Genomic DNA, 18,318 nt, shown 5'->3' with positions numbered 1-18,318 from the left:
TTTGGGGCTTTTTTATTTAATTTTTTCTTCTTGCTTGAATGGTGGAAGATAATAGCTACCCTGTGGCTAGCTAGAACTGCCTCCCCAGAATGGATCAGATCACAGCTTCTGAACCGGTCTCTTTTCTTTAAACTGTTTTGCTGTAGCCTTACAGAGAGCTGAAAATCTTCCAAGCCACGATTAATGTGCCATGGCTGCGGAGTGAGCAGAGGGCAGAATTAATAACTCAGCATGAGCATAGCCATAGATTGAAGTATTTGGGGTTCCTGACAGCAGAGTACTTAAGCAAGTTTCAGGTAGAGGAGAACAAAGAGAAGGTGCTGGGGAACAGACAGAAAAGGGCTGTAACACTCTGGAAAAGCATTTTTATTAACTTTGGGATCCAAAGGCCATAAATGCCTTTGCTTTGTGCCTCAGTGATCCTGAAAGCATCAAAACTTGCAATGTGCCCCTCAGTGTTTAGGATCCTAATCTCTTGTTCTATATCAGCACACTCTGAACTAAGCTTCTGGACTCTGAACCCCTGCCAGCCATGGATCATTATCCAAAAACTAGGAGAAATAATGCTGCCTCTTCTGGGACTTGTAAATGGTTCAGGTCCTAGAAAATGTAAAAATTGCTGCTTTTCTAAAAAAATGCATTCATAGGATTCATAATCTTATTATAAGTCCTTTCAACATGGAAAAGGGAACCTTGAGTATTAGGTCCTGTTTAGCCTAAGGATTTCCACAATTTCAGTTGTATATTCTTGGAGATGAGTTCTGGTGTTGGCTACTACTGATGCTTTGAGCATCTCTTTCTTTTCTCCATTATTCAAAAGAATTTTTTCTTCCCTTTGCAAAAGAAAAGATCATACCTTGTGCTTTGCACAGCCAATTAATTTTTACTGTTTTTGGTTTTGGCCTTTCTTTTTCCTTGCTTGTTTGGCTTTGTTCTTATGGAAGTGAGGGCAGAATTAAAAAAACGTGTAAGAATATAACAGAGAATTTGTTACAAAAGGCAAATAGTATCAGGAACTACGAGTTATGTTGAGACAGTGATTTCTAATTAATGGAAATCTTTACAGTTCAGGAAAGAAAAGATAAAATGGGAAAATGTAAGCAAAAGGAAAGGTATGTTTCAGTGGAGGTAATTTAATCTTATCTCTATAAATGCTATCCTACTATTCTTTTTACAGTATTAATTGTAACAATGACAGAATTGAAAAGGGGAGATGAACTATGAGAAGAAACTGTCTTTAAGTACACCATTACACTTAAAATATAAACTTTGAATAACACAAGTTTGTGTGCTGTTACATCTCACACAGTTCTGGCACCTCAACAATGGTAAAATCATCATAGCAACACTAAGACGAGCCTTGGCCAATAAAAGCAGGGAACAAAAAAATTCCATTCATCTTTAAAGAACTATCACAAGCAAGTTTAAAAATGGAGCCTGAGCTGAATGATGAGTTTCAGATGTCTAAAATGTCATTTTAATAGAATCAGATTTTGTCATTCTAACCCTTCAGGCTGGGAGGTTGAGTATGCAGGTGTTTTTCACAGCCTAGTTCTAACGCAGCATCCATCCTGCTTCAAACCACGGAATGGAGAAAGAAATTGTGGATAATTGAAAAAAATGCCTTTGGGATCTAAGTCCCAACTCAGAAAATTAGCCTCTCAGGAATGCCTAGATCCAGGCTGGAATCAGACTCCATATGTCTGCTCTTTCTTTGGCCCCAAGTCTTGGATCCCAGACTCAACTGTGTGAGGAGCTGTAGGAAGCATTTCCAGCTCAACAACAGTGCTGGTGAGGACATTTTCTCAGAGTTGGAAGACTGGAAACTGTAGACAGAGCGTAAGTTTAAGGTGGTAGTGAGTGCTTTATCCACTAAATGTTAAGTGCAAAAATATATATAATACCTCCTCTTCCAGGAGTTGCACAGACTAGGCAACTGCCTAAACCTGGATTATGATGGAAGCATAGCCTGCTCATCCTCCTAAGGAATGTTTGCTCCTCTTTGAAGCATTATTTGAGGAGCCAAAGCTGGATACCTAAAGGTCTTCCTGGCTAGGTAGGCAAGTACCTACAGGACTAGGCAATGTCTGAAAGCTGCAAGTCTATGTTGCTCTCTAGGTGAAATGCACACAACTTTGATTTAGGTGCCTATGTCTCAAATTAGATGAGATTTTGGCAGCCTGGCTCCTATCCAGGGTGAATTAAAAAAACATTTTTACCCCCTGTTGACGTAAAAAGTTGATGAAAAATGTTATCAATACAAAATTTCTATAGTAGATCAAAATTAATTTTGTATTTATAGCTAAGCCTAAGATGATAAAAATAAACAGGTAAATTATAAGTAAATGAGACATGGATTCTAAATAATCCCTGGTCTTCTGTGCCTGAAGGGTTATAAAATAAGGAACAGTTGCAGGTATGAGTAAATGAGGAGCTGGGAGACTCATGATTGTATCACAGGACCTGGACTTGTCCTGTCGTGCCACATAGGTATAATTAACCTTGTAATGGCTTCTGAGAAATCTGTGTCTGTATGTGCTTTTAGAATTATTCTAAATCTCTCTAACCTAAATTACATTTCTAAGATTTCCCAAAGCACTCTACAAATTGTTTCATATTTTAGAATCTAAATCGTACTTCTGGTTAAGTGTAATGTGTTTATCCTTGAATAAAGGTACAGTAGCTCTGAAAACAGCAATTTATAATTAGAGGTAAATACATGGACATAATGAGCAGGGAAGGAAGAAGTAGCTATTAGAACTAAACTTGTCTTCTCTCCAGACATCTTCACAGGAAATATTAAAGCTATTATTTCCAGTCTTCAAGATTTAGACTCCATCTGACATAAACTTGGAATTTTCATTAATGTTAATGAAACTTATGCAGATGCATAAGTGAAAAATAGTCAGTGAGTAATGAAAGCTGTAGTATAGCAAAAATAAATGACACCATACAGAGATGACTCAGCAAAGCCAGTACTTAAATATTCCCAAAAACTGCATTAACCTAATCAATTATAGGAATTCTAGTAGCACTGTTTACCTGTAAAGATGCAACTGGACCCAAATGGCTGGATGATTGTTTGGTCTGTCCTTTAACATGTTTCCAGCTGTCCCCGTAAAGAAAAAATCTTCTCAAAGTGTATATATTAACCAGATTCCATAACATTAAAGTATCTACAAGAGACTATTTCTCCCTTTTCCATTAAAAAAAATCATTCCTCTGTCTGAGGATTATTTTTTAATAAATATCCATAGATAAATATGAATTTTTATGGTCTATGCCTCCTTACCTACTTTAAATATATAAATACAGTGGATTTTTCTCTGTTAAGACAAATTTAACATTTTTAGGTATCTGAAAACTGGATTGGTAAATGCTAATGCAGGGAATCTTTTTGGAGCTTGGTTTGTTAAATACTAAATGACCCCAGTTTTTCAGGCTGGATAGATTCTTTCTGAATTATTAGTAATTCAGAGGCTTCAAGATTCCTCTGCATACTTCACAGAGAAGCCAATGACAAATTATACACGAAAGAAAGTATTCTGTATTCTGGTTGCTCTTTGTAACAGCTAAAGTATCTACATCTACCAACACAGAATTTTTATTTCTAAGCTAATTTTGCACATTCCCAAATGGGAAGAATGAAACCAAAAGCAGTCCTGTTTCTAGGAACAAGCCATACTTGTTTTCTTTCTTTCTTTCTGCTTCTCATTTCAACTTTCCTGAAAAGCTGTGCTGTTCACTGGTGTTACTTCTTTAGGCTGCAAAGTCGTAACACTGAGCTGAGTAGCCTGGAAGAAACTGATGTTTTTCAGAGGAAGGTGAATAAGGAACTGCAAAAACTGTGTCCTTGTGCCTGAGCTACATAAGGCTTTAAACTCTAATCCAATTAGAAATTAAACCGCTAAAATCCTAAATGCCCTGGGTCTCCTAATCCCATGTTTCAAAACTTACTTCTTCCCAAGAGCTAATAACTTCTTGGTGTAGTGAAGCAAGTGTGGGCTAGTTTAATTTTAGTAACTTCATTTTCCCTGATTTCTACATTAATCTTTGCAGTTCTATTCAGTCCATGCTTAGGCAGTGGATTGAGCCTACAACATGTTTGACAGAAATGATAATTTAAAATAACTCATAGCCCTCTCCCTTCTGTCTGCTGATTCCCACCCTGTGCCTGGAAAGGGCTTTAAGGAAAACCTTGAAAAATATTAAACAAACAAACAAATAAACAAACCACCAAAATCAAACAAACTCTAGATTTGTTCATGGTCTGAGCAGGCATACAAATGCTGATATTGCCACCCAGGCTGTGACAGCAAGAAGGGCAGGGCAGCAAATGAGAGTCCAGTAAAGCCGGTTGTGATGAACCATTTGTTCTGTAAACAGGGGCATGATTTCCATTTCCCAGGTGCTCATCCAGCCTTTCATAAATTGGCAAGTGACTGTGCAAACACTAAACAAAGAAAAAGTATTTGTAGATGCTTAAATGATCTTTTAGTAGGTAGCAGACAGATGGACTCTGCCTACCCATGGCAGTGAGTATGCTGGCAATTGCTGAAAACAGCTGGCTGGAAAGACTTGTACTTCACTCCTTTCCTGCTCTACACCATCACAGGCAGCTTGATCACCTCTACGTTATCTGCAATTTTCAGAGGAACAGCAGCTGGCTACCATCAGGTTTTTGTGGAACCCTAATAGTTTCATTGGGTAAATGATTAGGAGCAATCACAGCAAACTGGAATTTCTTTTGTTTTTTGGAGGTTTTTTTGGGGTTGTTTTTTTTTTTTTTCGCATGCAAATGCTGTCTTGGATAATACATATCTGAATTGCCATATAAGATTTATCCAGCCATAACCAAACCAACTAAACCTTTTCTGCATGAGTAAAGGTTGATGGAGCAAACAGAGAGTATTTTGAGCTATAGTTAGTCCCTCAACTTTTGGGAAGTTTTTGAGACAATTGCTACAATCTGCAGTGCAATAGAGTACACAGTATAATGTAATCACAGATAATTCTTAATTTACACAGTTCTCGGTGCATATGAGGATGAACAAGTTGAACATCTGGTAATAGAGACATCTACCAATGAACTTAGAGCTGTATTTTAACTTGTGCAGCTGTCCTAGCCAGCCAGATTAAACGCTTTTGTTACTCTGAATGTCTGCAACACGTGTGTAAGAGTCTGTGGGAAAAAACTGTCTCACATCATTTGCAAGCTCTTTTTGTGAAGAAAACTCTTCCTCTCATAAAATATGTATTCATTCAGGCTAAAAATAGAGCTTCATAAGTCATGTTCACATGACCTATGTACTAAGAATGTGCCTAGAAGAGTAAAATAGTAAATCTAGCAGAAGGACTGACAAAACAGTGATACCTGACTCTGGACTGACAAAAGGTTTTTACTCCCTTGTGAGTTTTTCCAGTATTTTTCCCAAGGAATCAAAACATCACATACTTCTTTCTATCCCTTGAAAATTTGATCTATTTCAACTTGATCCAGGCTAAGAGTTTCCTGCTGCCCCTCTACAAGTTAATGACCTTGCACAGTGTGTATGTCAGCAAATAACTTGGAGGACAAATATGGTATGATTTATGCACCTTGGACCTTTGCACTGGTTTTGCACAGGAAGAGAAGATGATGGAGTAATTATGAGAATGTTTCTACCCCTGGCAGTAGAGGAGTTGGTAACACAGTCCTGACTACACCAACCTGAGGAAAATGAGTCTTGCCTGTCACCATGATCTGGTACCTTTTGGCAGAACCAAATAGTACAGGATGAGCTTTATCCATTGCCTAATGCAAAGATTTTCCAGGGACATGTGGGTGAACATCTGGGAAACTATTCCTAAGATACTTAAAAACTGCTTTAATTTTGTCTCTTTATATTTTGAACTAGAGACTTGAACAAACCAATATTTGAAGTCTGGCATTCTGAATTTTCTTCACTGCACCAATATGGAATTTCTTTGAACTGCAGGATGTTTACTCGAGCCTGGCTGCAAATGAGACACTTCATTAGGACCCAGACATTTGACTAGACTGTCCTTATTATATTATTTTTATTAGTTATTGAAATTATTTCTGTTTATAAAGTTAGCAGCCTCCAAAAATTGTCTGCTGTCCTGAGCTACCTTATTGCCAATATATTATTTGTGCTGCAGTATGCATCAGTGGCTCCACATCATTAATCATAATCCTTCAGTTGAGGGATTTATATAGACCCCTAAAGGTAAAAATGAGTTCTCAATGTGGTATTCTAAATCTAGGAAAAATATTAGTAACATACATAGAAACAAGGACTGTCAGGCAAAACATGTATGATTGATAGGAAGTTAAAAAATCTTAACAAAGAGCCAGCCAGACACCCTGTCAGCATGCAAACACTCTACACTTCTCCTGAGACATTCCTGCTTGGTTTGGGCTCTTAGCTTACTCAGACACTACACTGCTTTCCAGGCAGGATGGGGTCTTCAGTAATCAAGCTTTACACCTGAAATTCCAAGAGACTGGAATTTTACTTGGGGCTGGGGTGGGACTGGGGTAGTAATTTGTAGGCATTGTCTAGTAAATGCCACTTTTGTGTTTATGTCAGTGTAACTACATATCAAGAAAATGCCAATTTCCTTTTGTGGACTACCACTGCTGTGCTAAAAATCCTTCAAAATCAGTATGACTTGTGGTCAGTACGTGCTGTTCTGGACTGAATGAAACTTGTGTTCCTGGGAAGTGGATTTTAATATCAACAAACAGGGAAGTTGTCACAAAAGCAAGACTCATGCAGCACGTAGCCTTATTTCAGGAAAATTAGTAACATCTGAGAGCTGCTGTATATAGTTACCTTGTTATTTGGACACTAAACAGAGGACAGTGTGTTTAATTAACAAAGCAAATATTAATTTTCAATTTCCTATTTATTAATAGGCAAGCTAAAGCCAAATGCAATTGACAAACACTCATATGATGCTGAAAAAAACCATCTGGAAGGCCACCAGGATCCCTGATGTAAGCAATGCTGTACATTTTAGTAGCACCTATGAACCATCAGACAGATCCATGGGCACTCTCCTGGAGGGTTTTGGTAATCTGAATTCTCTGTGGGCAGAAGGATGGTCCTGCCGATATCCAAGGCTACACCCAGTGCCAAAACATTTCCTTAAGAGGTTGTATCACCTCTTAGAGGGACAGTTAACATTATATATAGAGCATTGCTGAGAGCAGGCTTCGAGGATACCATATTTGAAAACAGGCATTACATGACCTTTTACTACATTTCCTGGCAGTTTTGTTTCAAGGCACATTAGACACTGTTGTGAAATATGCTGCTTCAAAACAGAAAGAAAGTTAAGTCTTTTGACTCAAAACATTTATAACTAGTTACTCTGTTTCTCTTCATTTTTGGTCTTGGATTTATGATATCTGTCTGTTTACCCTGTTTAACATGCATGGCTTGATTCCCTGTGAAGCTGCACTTTTACAAAGCATCATCATCATAAATATTTTTCGATCTTGTTTTCTGTCTTCATTGTAATTTAAATCAGAAATACAGAAGTTCACTTTAATCTGAGCCACTTATCTGAGACTTTTAATCCTTAACTCTAGTGCTCACTAATAGTGTGTTCATCTTCACAAGGTTCAAAATCATATATAAATTAGCATAGAAAATTATGGAAACATAGAGAAAGGCAGGTAATTCTGTAGTAACCCAAATAAATTGCTTTATCAAGTTTATTCTCGAATTAAAAAAAAGGCATAACAAATAAAGTCAAATCTACAGAATCTGAAAGGGAGAAAGATATTAAGACATTAAATCGTGGTAACAAGACTAAAAGATTTTTAAACAGCAATTCTGTTCAGTCTGATAGTGTCAGTTCTATCTTTTTTCTTGTTTGAAAGTCTCTTGTATGGTAATAGTATTAAGGACAAACTGAATAGGTTAAAAGGTAGGAATGAGGGAGTGGAGACTGAATGAGAGAGAAATAGGGATGTATGGACAAACTCTTGGATATTGTAAGGTACTTCAACTGAAATCCAAGGCAGAAAGTATTATAAATCAAATTAGAAACTGGAAAAAGTGGGACTCATAGATGAAATATCTTAAAATGTATGAGTGGATGAGAAGGAAGTACACACCAGTGGTCAGATTTGGGAATGGTAATGACTGCTTTATTAATATAATGATGCACAGAAGACTCTCCATAGAGACAGCCCCACAGTCTCCCCAGGCACAGGAGAACAGAGAATGCTTTCAGGAACATATGCTTCACAATGATAAAAATTGATGTCTTGAATCAGTCAATTTATTAATTTTAGTTATGATGCATAATTATGATGCATAATCAAATATATTGGTGGAAGAGGCTAATGACTGTAAGAGACATCCACTTAGAAATGTCTGAAACAGAACACTGACCATTCCTCATGAAGTAAACCAATGGAAAAAACCACAAAACCACCGTATAACTCTTTCTCCCTAAAATCATATGAATGTCTTCATGTATGTTAATCTGTATGTGTGTGATAAGGACAAGCAGTGCTTTAGGCATAGGTTGGTATCATGCTGGTACAAAGAATAAAAATGTTTGAAAACTAAAAAAGCTGCTTGAGAACCCTCACTATATGCAAGGTCACACTTCTTTTGGAGTAACATTATTTTAATTCTCTTCATTACTTGACATAATGATCATAGTTTTTAAGCATGCTGAATCCTTGAAGTAACACCTGCAGTCATAAACAGTGAATCTCTGTCATGAGTCAAACCCCTGATATTTCAGACATTTCTAGCTAGTTTCCTCTTACATTACTTTTGAGTAGAGTATTTATTGACCCTCAAACAATGAACATTTCTCTCAAAATACATTGTTAGTGGTTGCCAGTTAAAAGTTGCTATATTTGTTGGATTAATTATTATGGTTACCAGCAGTAATTGGGAACATGCTTGATCCTTTCTTTTATAAAGCTAAGCTAAGTACTCAGGCAAATTCTGATGGCTCTGGCTGCCAGGCAGGTCAGGATCCCTGTGAGAACAGCTCCTCAAATTTCAGTTTGACCATTCCCTTTCCTGTTTTTTCTAATAAACAAGAAGAAGAGAGGTAAGCAGAGCAAGTCTCAGAAAAGTACACAAGATTTTCTTCAAGACTGCAAATGTTTCTGTCTCAGTTCAATGTGAAAGTTCATGAGACTTACCAAAATATCTCAACCCTATTAATAGCCTTGGTTTAATATAGGCACAGAGCAAAACCACTGTAAAAACTTCCTCACATCAATCTATTAATGCACCTCAGGTTTAAGCTACATAATTGCTTTTCCACTTCTAGAACCTCTTCAGAAGGCAAACCATATTAAGCAAAATGTAAAGTTTTCTATGTATGGTTCAGAGCAGTGCTGGATAAGATATTTACAAGCAAGCAATGAAAAGTTCTAAGATACCAGCTAGTTCCCCACCATGTTAGTGCTATGGTGTCCACCAATTCATATGGGTGCAGAACTAGGGAGTTTTTCCACAACTTTGGGGGGGATTGTCCATAGGGAGGTGTTTTCTCAAGCCTGGCCTTAGCTTTGGGAGCTGCAGATGGTGCTACTGAGCTATGAACTCCTTTGAAAATCAGGTTCTTAATGGGAAGAATCAAATTACTTGAAAAAATTATCAGTCACATCACCCATCGTGCAGCTGTTTCAGGACTGATGTCACTCTTGATCTCAGTTTACCAGACACAGCCTCTTAAAGGTCATTTCACTCTCATACTTTGTAGTGAAGGATGCTAGGCTTGGCAGCAGCAGCAGAGATGCTCAGTGTCTTTTAGCACTGGAGTATTCCTGTGACATATCTTGAGTTTTTGCCATCCCATCTGAATGGTGATGAAATGTTTTGAAGTTTGTCAGAGATTTTAACTCCTATATTTCCAAATTAGTAATGCTTTACTCTGAAATATTGTGTATTCCAAGTGCTTAATTTTGTAAAAGGATAAATATGCATATTAGTTTTCAGATTCTATTAAAATACAGCAAGATTCTCACTTATTTCAACATTTCTTTTCAAAGATAAGTGCAAATTTAGCTGCCCAGGCTTTTTGTTTCAGCCCTCCTACCAACTAAAATAGGATTTAAGTTTGCATTCACAAACGTAGACAGGTGATATTCCTGGGTAGGGATCACAGCATCCATGGGACATAAAAGGGAACCAGAGCAAAAAGTTTTCAGATACCCCCCAAGGCAGTTGGTGAGGAGAAGAGAGACCCAAAAAGCAAAATTCAAGCATCAGCCACAGAACAGAAAGGGTATAGGGTGGAACAATGTAGTGATAATTTTGCTTTGGGCATGAACTGAATCATAGGATGAACTGGTAATGACTTTTCCAGTGATTAACTTTCTGGCTTAACTTTCTGACTACTGTTGGAAATTATAATGGAATACTTTTTTGCAGTGATTACAGAGAAACAAATTATAGTGCCAAAAATGAGGGATGCATAATAAACTTAACATCTGTGAGGCTTTCAGTGACAGATGTTCAAAATGTGTCTCCTGGGGAGATGTGATTCCAGTGACCTTGACCCACAGTAGTTGTCTCTTAGAGATGTCCTTTAAAAAGTTGTTGTTATTCACAGAAAAAAGGCATGTCTGAAACAGAATGTCATGACATACATAAAACTGTGTTACAAAGAGTCTCATACTGGGGGGAGGAACCCAGAGTTTGTTTTTATTCAGGGTAGGATCACATTTCAATGATCTCAATTGGAAAATAACTGAGTATGCAGCTAAGATGAAAAGAGTTCCTCATTCCAGCACATGAACAACTATTGTTAATACTGAGCTCAATCCGATGGGATAAATCATTCCCAGTTAATATTAAGTCATACTGTATTTGGATTTTATGAGGAAGGTTCAGGTATGCTTTATCTTTTACATTTAAGTATTTTTTCTACAAATAAAAAGATATTATTTTCATTTCATTTTTCCTAATAACAGTATTCATTTTCTATAACAACTTATTTATTCTCCATAGAGAAACTCTTTAGGGAAAGCATAGAAAGAAAATTCCCATTACTAAAAGTTAGCTCCTTCCTACCTTCACACCAATTTTTTCCTGCAGGGTAGGAGGATGCATTTGAAATGACAGCTTTTGAGGATGGGGCTGTTTATTTAAAGGCTGTACTTAAAGTCAGTCATATGAGATGCCTGATAGAGGAAGAACCAAGGAGGTGGAAGAACCTTCACATCCACACCTACCTATTGGAATGAGACTTCTAAGAAGCAATAATTAGGAAAAGATGAACACATTTCTGGGAAAGTTTCGTGTTTGTCTAGTCCTTCTTCTTAGGATTTAGATCCAGATAATAATTGTTATATCTCCCAAAACTAGTTTTACTTTATTGGGCCTGTCACAGTAAAACAAAAATAAATGATACTCACAGTACGTTCTGGGGGTTTTGAATCCTATAATCTTCAAGTAGGAAAATATCTTCAAATGAAAATGTTATACTTTCCAAGAAAGAACCTTTTAAAGAAGACAGCTACTGCAAAAAAAGATCAAAAATTATTTTATGAGAAATAGACTACTAAACTGAGCCCTCTGCCTTAGGAAGTTCAGTCCACATTCTCTGGTTACCATCAATTTGTAGAATGGAATGCCACATGTCTTTGGAACACAGTTCTGTTTGCTCCAAGTTTTTGATGGTTTCCTTGTCAAGACCAACAGAAAATAGGTACACTGTGATTAACTATTCTCCAGAAAGGAGAAAACATTAAGTATGTCAAACTTAAAAGCATTTAAACTACTAGTTTCTCAATTACAGCACTCATCCTGTTTCCCAAAGCAATTCAGTCATTGTAAGAGATCACAGGGAAAATCTGGACCATTACAAAGCAGTGCTGCTCAAATTCATCAAGCATGAAAGATGCAACCAGAAATGTTAGATCTGTGCAAGCAACTCTGCAAACACAGTTCATTACAGCACACACTGAAATTTTCTTGCCCAGTACAGATTTTACTACTAAAATGTAACTTGATCAGAAATATGAAATTAATAGGCTAGGCAGAAGAGGAAACACCACAACCTTTATCTCAAAGAACGTTACAGTGACCAAATTCTGAAATTTCTGTTCTGCACAACTGTTTAGTTCTTCAACATTTCCTTTTGACAGAAATTGAAATAAAATGTCAAAACTTCCCATGAGGTGAAACTTTAGAAAAATTCGCTTCAGAATTATTGGGTATTATCTGGATTTTCATTTCAATAAATCAAAAACACTCTTCTCACTAAAGCTTTCCATGATAAATTTTACTATAAAAATCAACATGATAAAGGAAGAATAAAGCACTTCAGCTTTATCACAACACTCCATTAAGAATTTAGTTGCAGCAGCTATGAGAACTGACAGTTCCTGGAACCACAGGATTTAATCTGATCTCTCCTTTCCGAAGAGAAAAGTGTTCAAAGGCCTTTAATGCAATAATACTCTCATATATCAATATTCCCAAACATTCTCAGAAATTTCAAGGACTGATAAGACCCCTAAAAGTATTTTTAGAAGTGTACATTATTATCCACAGAAGAATAATTTGTCTTCCTCTGTGTTTTGCTTTCCTTGATGCACGTATTTTTTCCATTTTTTCCTAAAAAACATTGCACAAGAGCAGCTGCTTCCCTCCAGTCCCACAGAGCCCCACATCACAGCACAGCTGGCAGACACCACAGTCCAGGCAGCAGTTTCTGGCTGTCCTTTGAGATCCTGTCTGTCTGCTGGGAACTTCTCCTGAGACTGTCAGGGGACTCCTGGGAACCCTTTGAGGAGCACCAGGGTGCCTGCTGCTGCTGCTGGGAAAGAGGCTCTGACCACCAGGAACTCTCACAGCAGGAGAAGCCTGCACAGCCTCAGGGTGAGGAGGGACAGGGTGGCCGGGTCCTCTCTGGGACCTGCAGCCTCATGACCTTCAGCCTCAGCGGCACTGAGGGAGGGATCAGCAGCATCTCTGCTTATCGAGTCCAGAAAGGGAGACTCACACAGTGGGAGCCTCCAGCCAGGGGCCAGCTGGCTGGAGAGCAGCTTTGCACTGCGGGCCTTGTGGCACGGAACAAGCTGCCCATGAGCCAGAAAAGAGTCCTTGAGGCAAAGAAGGCCACCAGCCTGCTGGGCTGTGTCAGGCAGAGTCACCAGCAGCTCAAGGGAGGTGATCCTTCCCCTCCATCCAGCGCTGGAGACACAGCTGGAGTGCTGTGCCCAGAGCTGGGCTCCCCATACAAGAGAGACATGAACTTACTGGGGTGAGTGTAGTGAAGGGCCATGGAGGTCATTTAGGGCTTGGAGCATCCATCACACAAGGAGAGACAGAGATGGGTCTACAGGCAAAGACTCTGGGGGATCTTAGCAAAGGATGTAAATACCTGATGCTGCGGGTAAAGAAAGCAGAGCCAGACTCTTCTCCGTGGTGATCAGTGACAGAAAAAGAGGTAAAAGACACAAATTGAAGTACACAAAATACCATTAAAGAAAAATGAAATTCACTCTGAAGGTGGCCAGCTGCTGAAATGGATTGCCTAGAGTCTCTAAAGACTCCCTTCTTGGAGGTCTTCAAAACGCGGTTGCATTTGGCCCTGAGCAAGCAGACCCTGCCCTGGGAGAGATGATTGAACTCGGCAATCTCCTGAGGTGCCTCCCAGCTTCAGCCATTCTGTTTGACTGACAAAACTACTTTCAGGTTGTAATCTGGCTTTGTCACAGCAATGTTATTGCTTCATAAGCAAGAAATCACAAATACAGTGTCAAATCCTTTCTCAGCAAACTTGGTTTACTTACTCTTCTATCCTTCATCTCCATATGAGTGCTGTCTCATTCTCTTTGTTATCTCCACCCTATTCACTGACAGACAAAATATGTTTGATTTTTCTGAATTGTTGAATTTTAAATGAGATGAAAATAGGATCCAATTTGAATAAAATAGATCATGGCTTCATATGAAGATTTAAAGTGGTTTTGTAAATTTAGGATAACTACATATTTCCTTCCTTTCATGAAATTCATCTGATATCAACCTCTCTGTGTGGCCTGATTTTTATTCAGTTGGTATGTTCATGATTTAAAGAGAGGAAGAAATTACTAATATTTGCTTAATTTCTATAGGCTTTTTTCTCCTTCTTTTTCTTTTTTTGTACGGTATTTTTGTTTTAAGTATGGTATTAACATCTGTATTTTTGTTCAAGAGATTATTAGACATCCTGCTCTATGTTGGAGGTGAGGAAGTAACACAGCTGTGACACAGCTGCCACAGCAGAAAGAAAGTCTTTAAAACAAGGTAGGAAATCACAGAAGAGAAAAAGAATCTTCATTGTCAAGGAATAGAGAGCTCATGTGATTTTATTCTTCCCTAGCAGTGTACTCTGCAAACTGGAGATCATACTTTGATTTTCCAGTTTAGACCTCTGATGCCACTTTTGCAAATATATACCATAAAAGTCATTTTAGCATAAAAGATGGGCCTACCCCAGAACATGGGAATGCCTGTGCTGAGTCAACAAAATGCCCATCGTGGCAAGGATCCTCATTCTGCTTGCTAGTAATCTTCCACTGTGAGAAAAAGAACAGGATGCTTCACTCTAATGCCCTCCTGATTAATTTCTTATCTAAATTTAGAGATATACAGCAGAGATGTCAACATCTGAGAAAATCACTTTGGGAACCCCATCATATGGAACACGCGTTTGGTGAAATTTGGTGACCTACTTTAAGCATCATTATCAGAATGATTCTTGTTCTTACAGTAGTTCTGCTTTAACTGTAGAGGGAATCAAGCAAGTTTAGTTCAGACGTAAGTGGCTTTCTAAACAGAGACAGGGATTAGTTTCATCCAAAATACTTTTAGTCAAACTTGGATTTGGGGTTTTAAAATCACGAGGTTTGGAGTAGGTCTCAGACCTCTGCTGTGCCCCACAGCTGATACAGCTGCACCTCAAGTGAAGAGAAATCTCGCAGTGCTGAGATGTGTTCAAATAAATGGGAACAACAACAGCAAAATAGTGACAAGAAACAAAACCAGAAAGTGTTCAGAAGCAGCAGCAATGGGATAGCAGTTAAAACAAATAATTTTTAGGACCAGATAGTGAGCTGAGTAGGAGCCAGGCACTGAGCACCAAGTAAAACATCAGTAGGAAAGAAAGGTTATGACTTTAGTCACATCAATACATCTCAGCTGGAGGACTACCCATTTGAGGACTGTTGTCACAATTTTTTCCAGTCTGTCCCACTTGTAACTCTATCGTCTGTTTTTCCAAAAGGATATCATAACTCTGCTTTCCTTTCCTCAGATAAAGAAGGACCTTTATCCTCCCTACGGGAAGATGCAAATATTATATGTGTGGGAGTACTGTTATTCCTGAAGCATCCAGAAGGGCAGTTTAGTGTCTAGGATGGAGCATGAGCTGCAATTGCTTTAACTATTTAAAGTAAAAATCCTTAGAAATTGAACTTCAACTTTTTTTATTATTTAAACACATGTGACAGAAGAGTTGGTCAGGCTGAGCCAGACTGGTTCTTCCAGCAAGGAAATCATACAAAAGAGCAGCTTTATTCTGTACAGCATCTTTCATACAAAAAAAAAAGCAGTAATAGCTTCAAAAGTAAGAGAAAAGGGTAGAATTATTTCTCTTAGGGAATCTCAAAAAAAAAAAAAACAAAAAGAAAGTAAAAAGCAAAACTCAAAAAGGACAAAATGCTAAGAAAATAATTCTAAGACTGAAAGTAAGAAGAAGAAACAGTACAACTTTGCTGATTTGTTCAAAACAAGCAAAAAGCAAAAGATTCGTCCAGACACTCAGAGCATCAATGTTTCACTTGAATTTACTTAGGAAAATGGAACCATAACCTCCAGAACTTTTTTCTCAATTAATATTTGAAATTCAAGTGGCTTTATGGCAAAATAGATTGGATAAGAATAAACTACTAAGGATAAAACACAACTAGGTTATCTCAAGAAAATGTAGAGTTGTCAACCTCCTGTGACAGATAAATCCTGCTCCTATTTAAGCTTGTTGAGCATAAACTTATGGATGAGAACATGTCGAAAAAATATGTAACTTTAAAGCCTTTCTCATAAGCAAGGTCCTGTCTTTTCAATGTTTAGTATCTGAGACTGGAAATACTGGTAGCCACAAGTCATGAAGAGGCTGTAGATAAAATTTTCCCTTGTTATCTGGGGCTTTTCCAATCACTCTTCCCACTGTTCAGCTTTCCAGTCCTAGACCTTTCCCACTGGGCTTAGAGGAAAAAACACTTCTGCATGTTAAATTCTTTGCTATTTGCCAAAACAATAACATTATTTTTCCTTCCAGCAATTCTCATCCCACAATCATCCCTTCTGCTATCAAACTAGTTTACTCTTCAATGACTCTTGAGGTTCCCTTTCATCAAGAAGGAAGAAAATTAATGAGATTTGTTTCTCAACTTTCATCTTTCTGCAACCTGTTACTATCTTGTCTCTACTGATTGTCTGGGCAGTGGTCTATCAGTGGTCCTGCCACCAAAGGCCCACCTAGTGTTTAGCTATAATATGGCTTCTACTAAGCTGTAATGTTTTTGGGGTTTAATGATGCAGAATCAAGATCCTGATCTTGTTTGCCTTTTGGAATTTAGTTCCCTGTACAAATTCACACTGAAAGTGCTAGCAAAGTGCAGCCTACTGCAGTACATCTGGAGCAATGAGTCTCAGGTGGGAAAAAAAAGAATAAGGATTTGTACATATTTTTTGTGCACTAAGTGTACAAAAGTCTTAATTTTGGAAAATAAAATGTTGCACATAGGCTCTATTACCATTTTTAGAATCAAAACAACTTCAAAGATAGTCAAGTTCATCTGCAATGATAATATTTATTGTGGGTGTTCAAGAGAGGCCATGAACAAGTGTTCTGAAATTTAAAAGCAACCATGACAAATTATTTAAAGCAGAGATGTCAAGTGCTCTGACATCCAGACCACATGGCATTTACAAATAAAGACTGTGAGCCAGAGTGGAATTGCTCCCTTGGGTAGTGTGGTCTTTGTTTCCACGACCTCCTGTGATCTGCTTGTTCAAGTGCACTGCACATTTCCTTTCTATGTGAAACACTACCATTTCCAGTTCATAGAATGATTTAAAAGGTCACTATCAAAGCATGTTCTAAAATTCACAAGCTTAGTCAGCTTCTCTTGGAATTTTCTGCCCCCTATGGCATAAGGTTAATGATCCTGAAATGGAGGCATTTAAACAAATATCTTCCCAAGAACATGCTCTCCACCTGCTCCTAAAGGACAGTTAAGCTGAACAAGTTCTCCTGACGTTTTTGCCTCTACATAGAGTTTGAAAAATAGCTCCAGTCAACAGTACTCTGTATTTTTCAGGATGTAGGAAAAGTGTTAACCAGAATCCAACATTTTCTTAACAGAGGCCACAATTTTACTGGGAAGAACTGTACCAAACGGGCCTGATACTTACCTCGTTTCAAACACAGAATTTCCTCCAGGGGAATACTTGTGTATTTTGTAGTCTCTACACCTCCCATGGATATTTTAACTCAAGAGTCCACTTCCCTAAAGAGTACTCTGCTCTAAAGACATCCACATGTCATTTTAGCATGTTAAATAAAAGCCAGTACTCATATAAAGCAAATCCCCTACCCCAGGCTGCACACAGATTTCTACCTTTTTACCCTAAATGTGTGAGATGAGGCAAGGAGCACTGACAAAACACCTCATCTTGAAGAGCTCTCACAACCAGCTACCTCTTATCTAAAACCTAGGACACAGGCAAGATTTCACCAGTTCCATAAACTGTTGTTTATCCATTGAGCAGCAGTCATGAATCATGTTTGAATCAGGTTTTGGAAAACAAGGTGGTACATATTGATGGAGGAGGCTGTAGCTCACATTTGCAAGGAGGTTAAGAGCATGTATGCAATCAGACATAGCTACTGCATGATGCACAGTGACGTGTTAAATCACAGAACCCAGGCAGCACAGCTAAGGCAAACTTCTCTCCTTGTTTTCTACAGCCACTTGGGAAATTTCAGTGCAGCCACATTACATGCAGATTATTCCCAATGACCTCAGTGGCTCCACAACTCAAGCCCTTTGGCAAGTATCTGAGTTCTCTACTATTAAAACCATACAGGTGACTAATAAAGGTTACTGGTTTGCCTTTTGTCTACTTCCAGATAACCCATGAATATTTAGCTCTCAAAAAATTACCTAAGAGGTTTCTGAAAGGGGAAATCTCTAATTATCCCCATTATAAGAATCAGTAGACCAGTTTTCCACCTAAATTAGTTTTCCCATATGACTTTTCTTTTTTTTTT

Source organism: Poecile atricapillus, chromosome 1 (genome assembly GCF_030490865.1).
Source record: "Poecile atricapillus isolate bPoeAtr1 chromosome 1, bPoeAtr1.hap1, whole genome shotgun sequence".
Classification (NCBI taxonomy): domain Eukaryota; kingdom Metazoa; phylum Chordata; class Aves; order Passeriformes; family Paridae; genus Poecile; species Poecile atricapillus.
Note: the sequence above shows the minus strand (reverse complement) of the source record.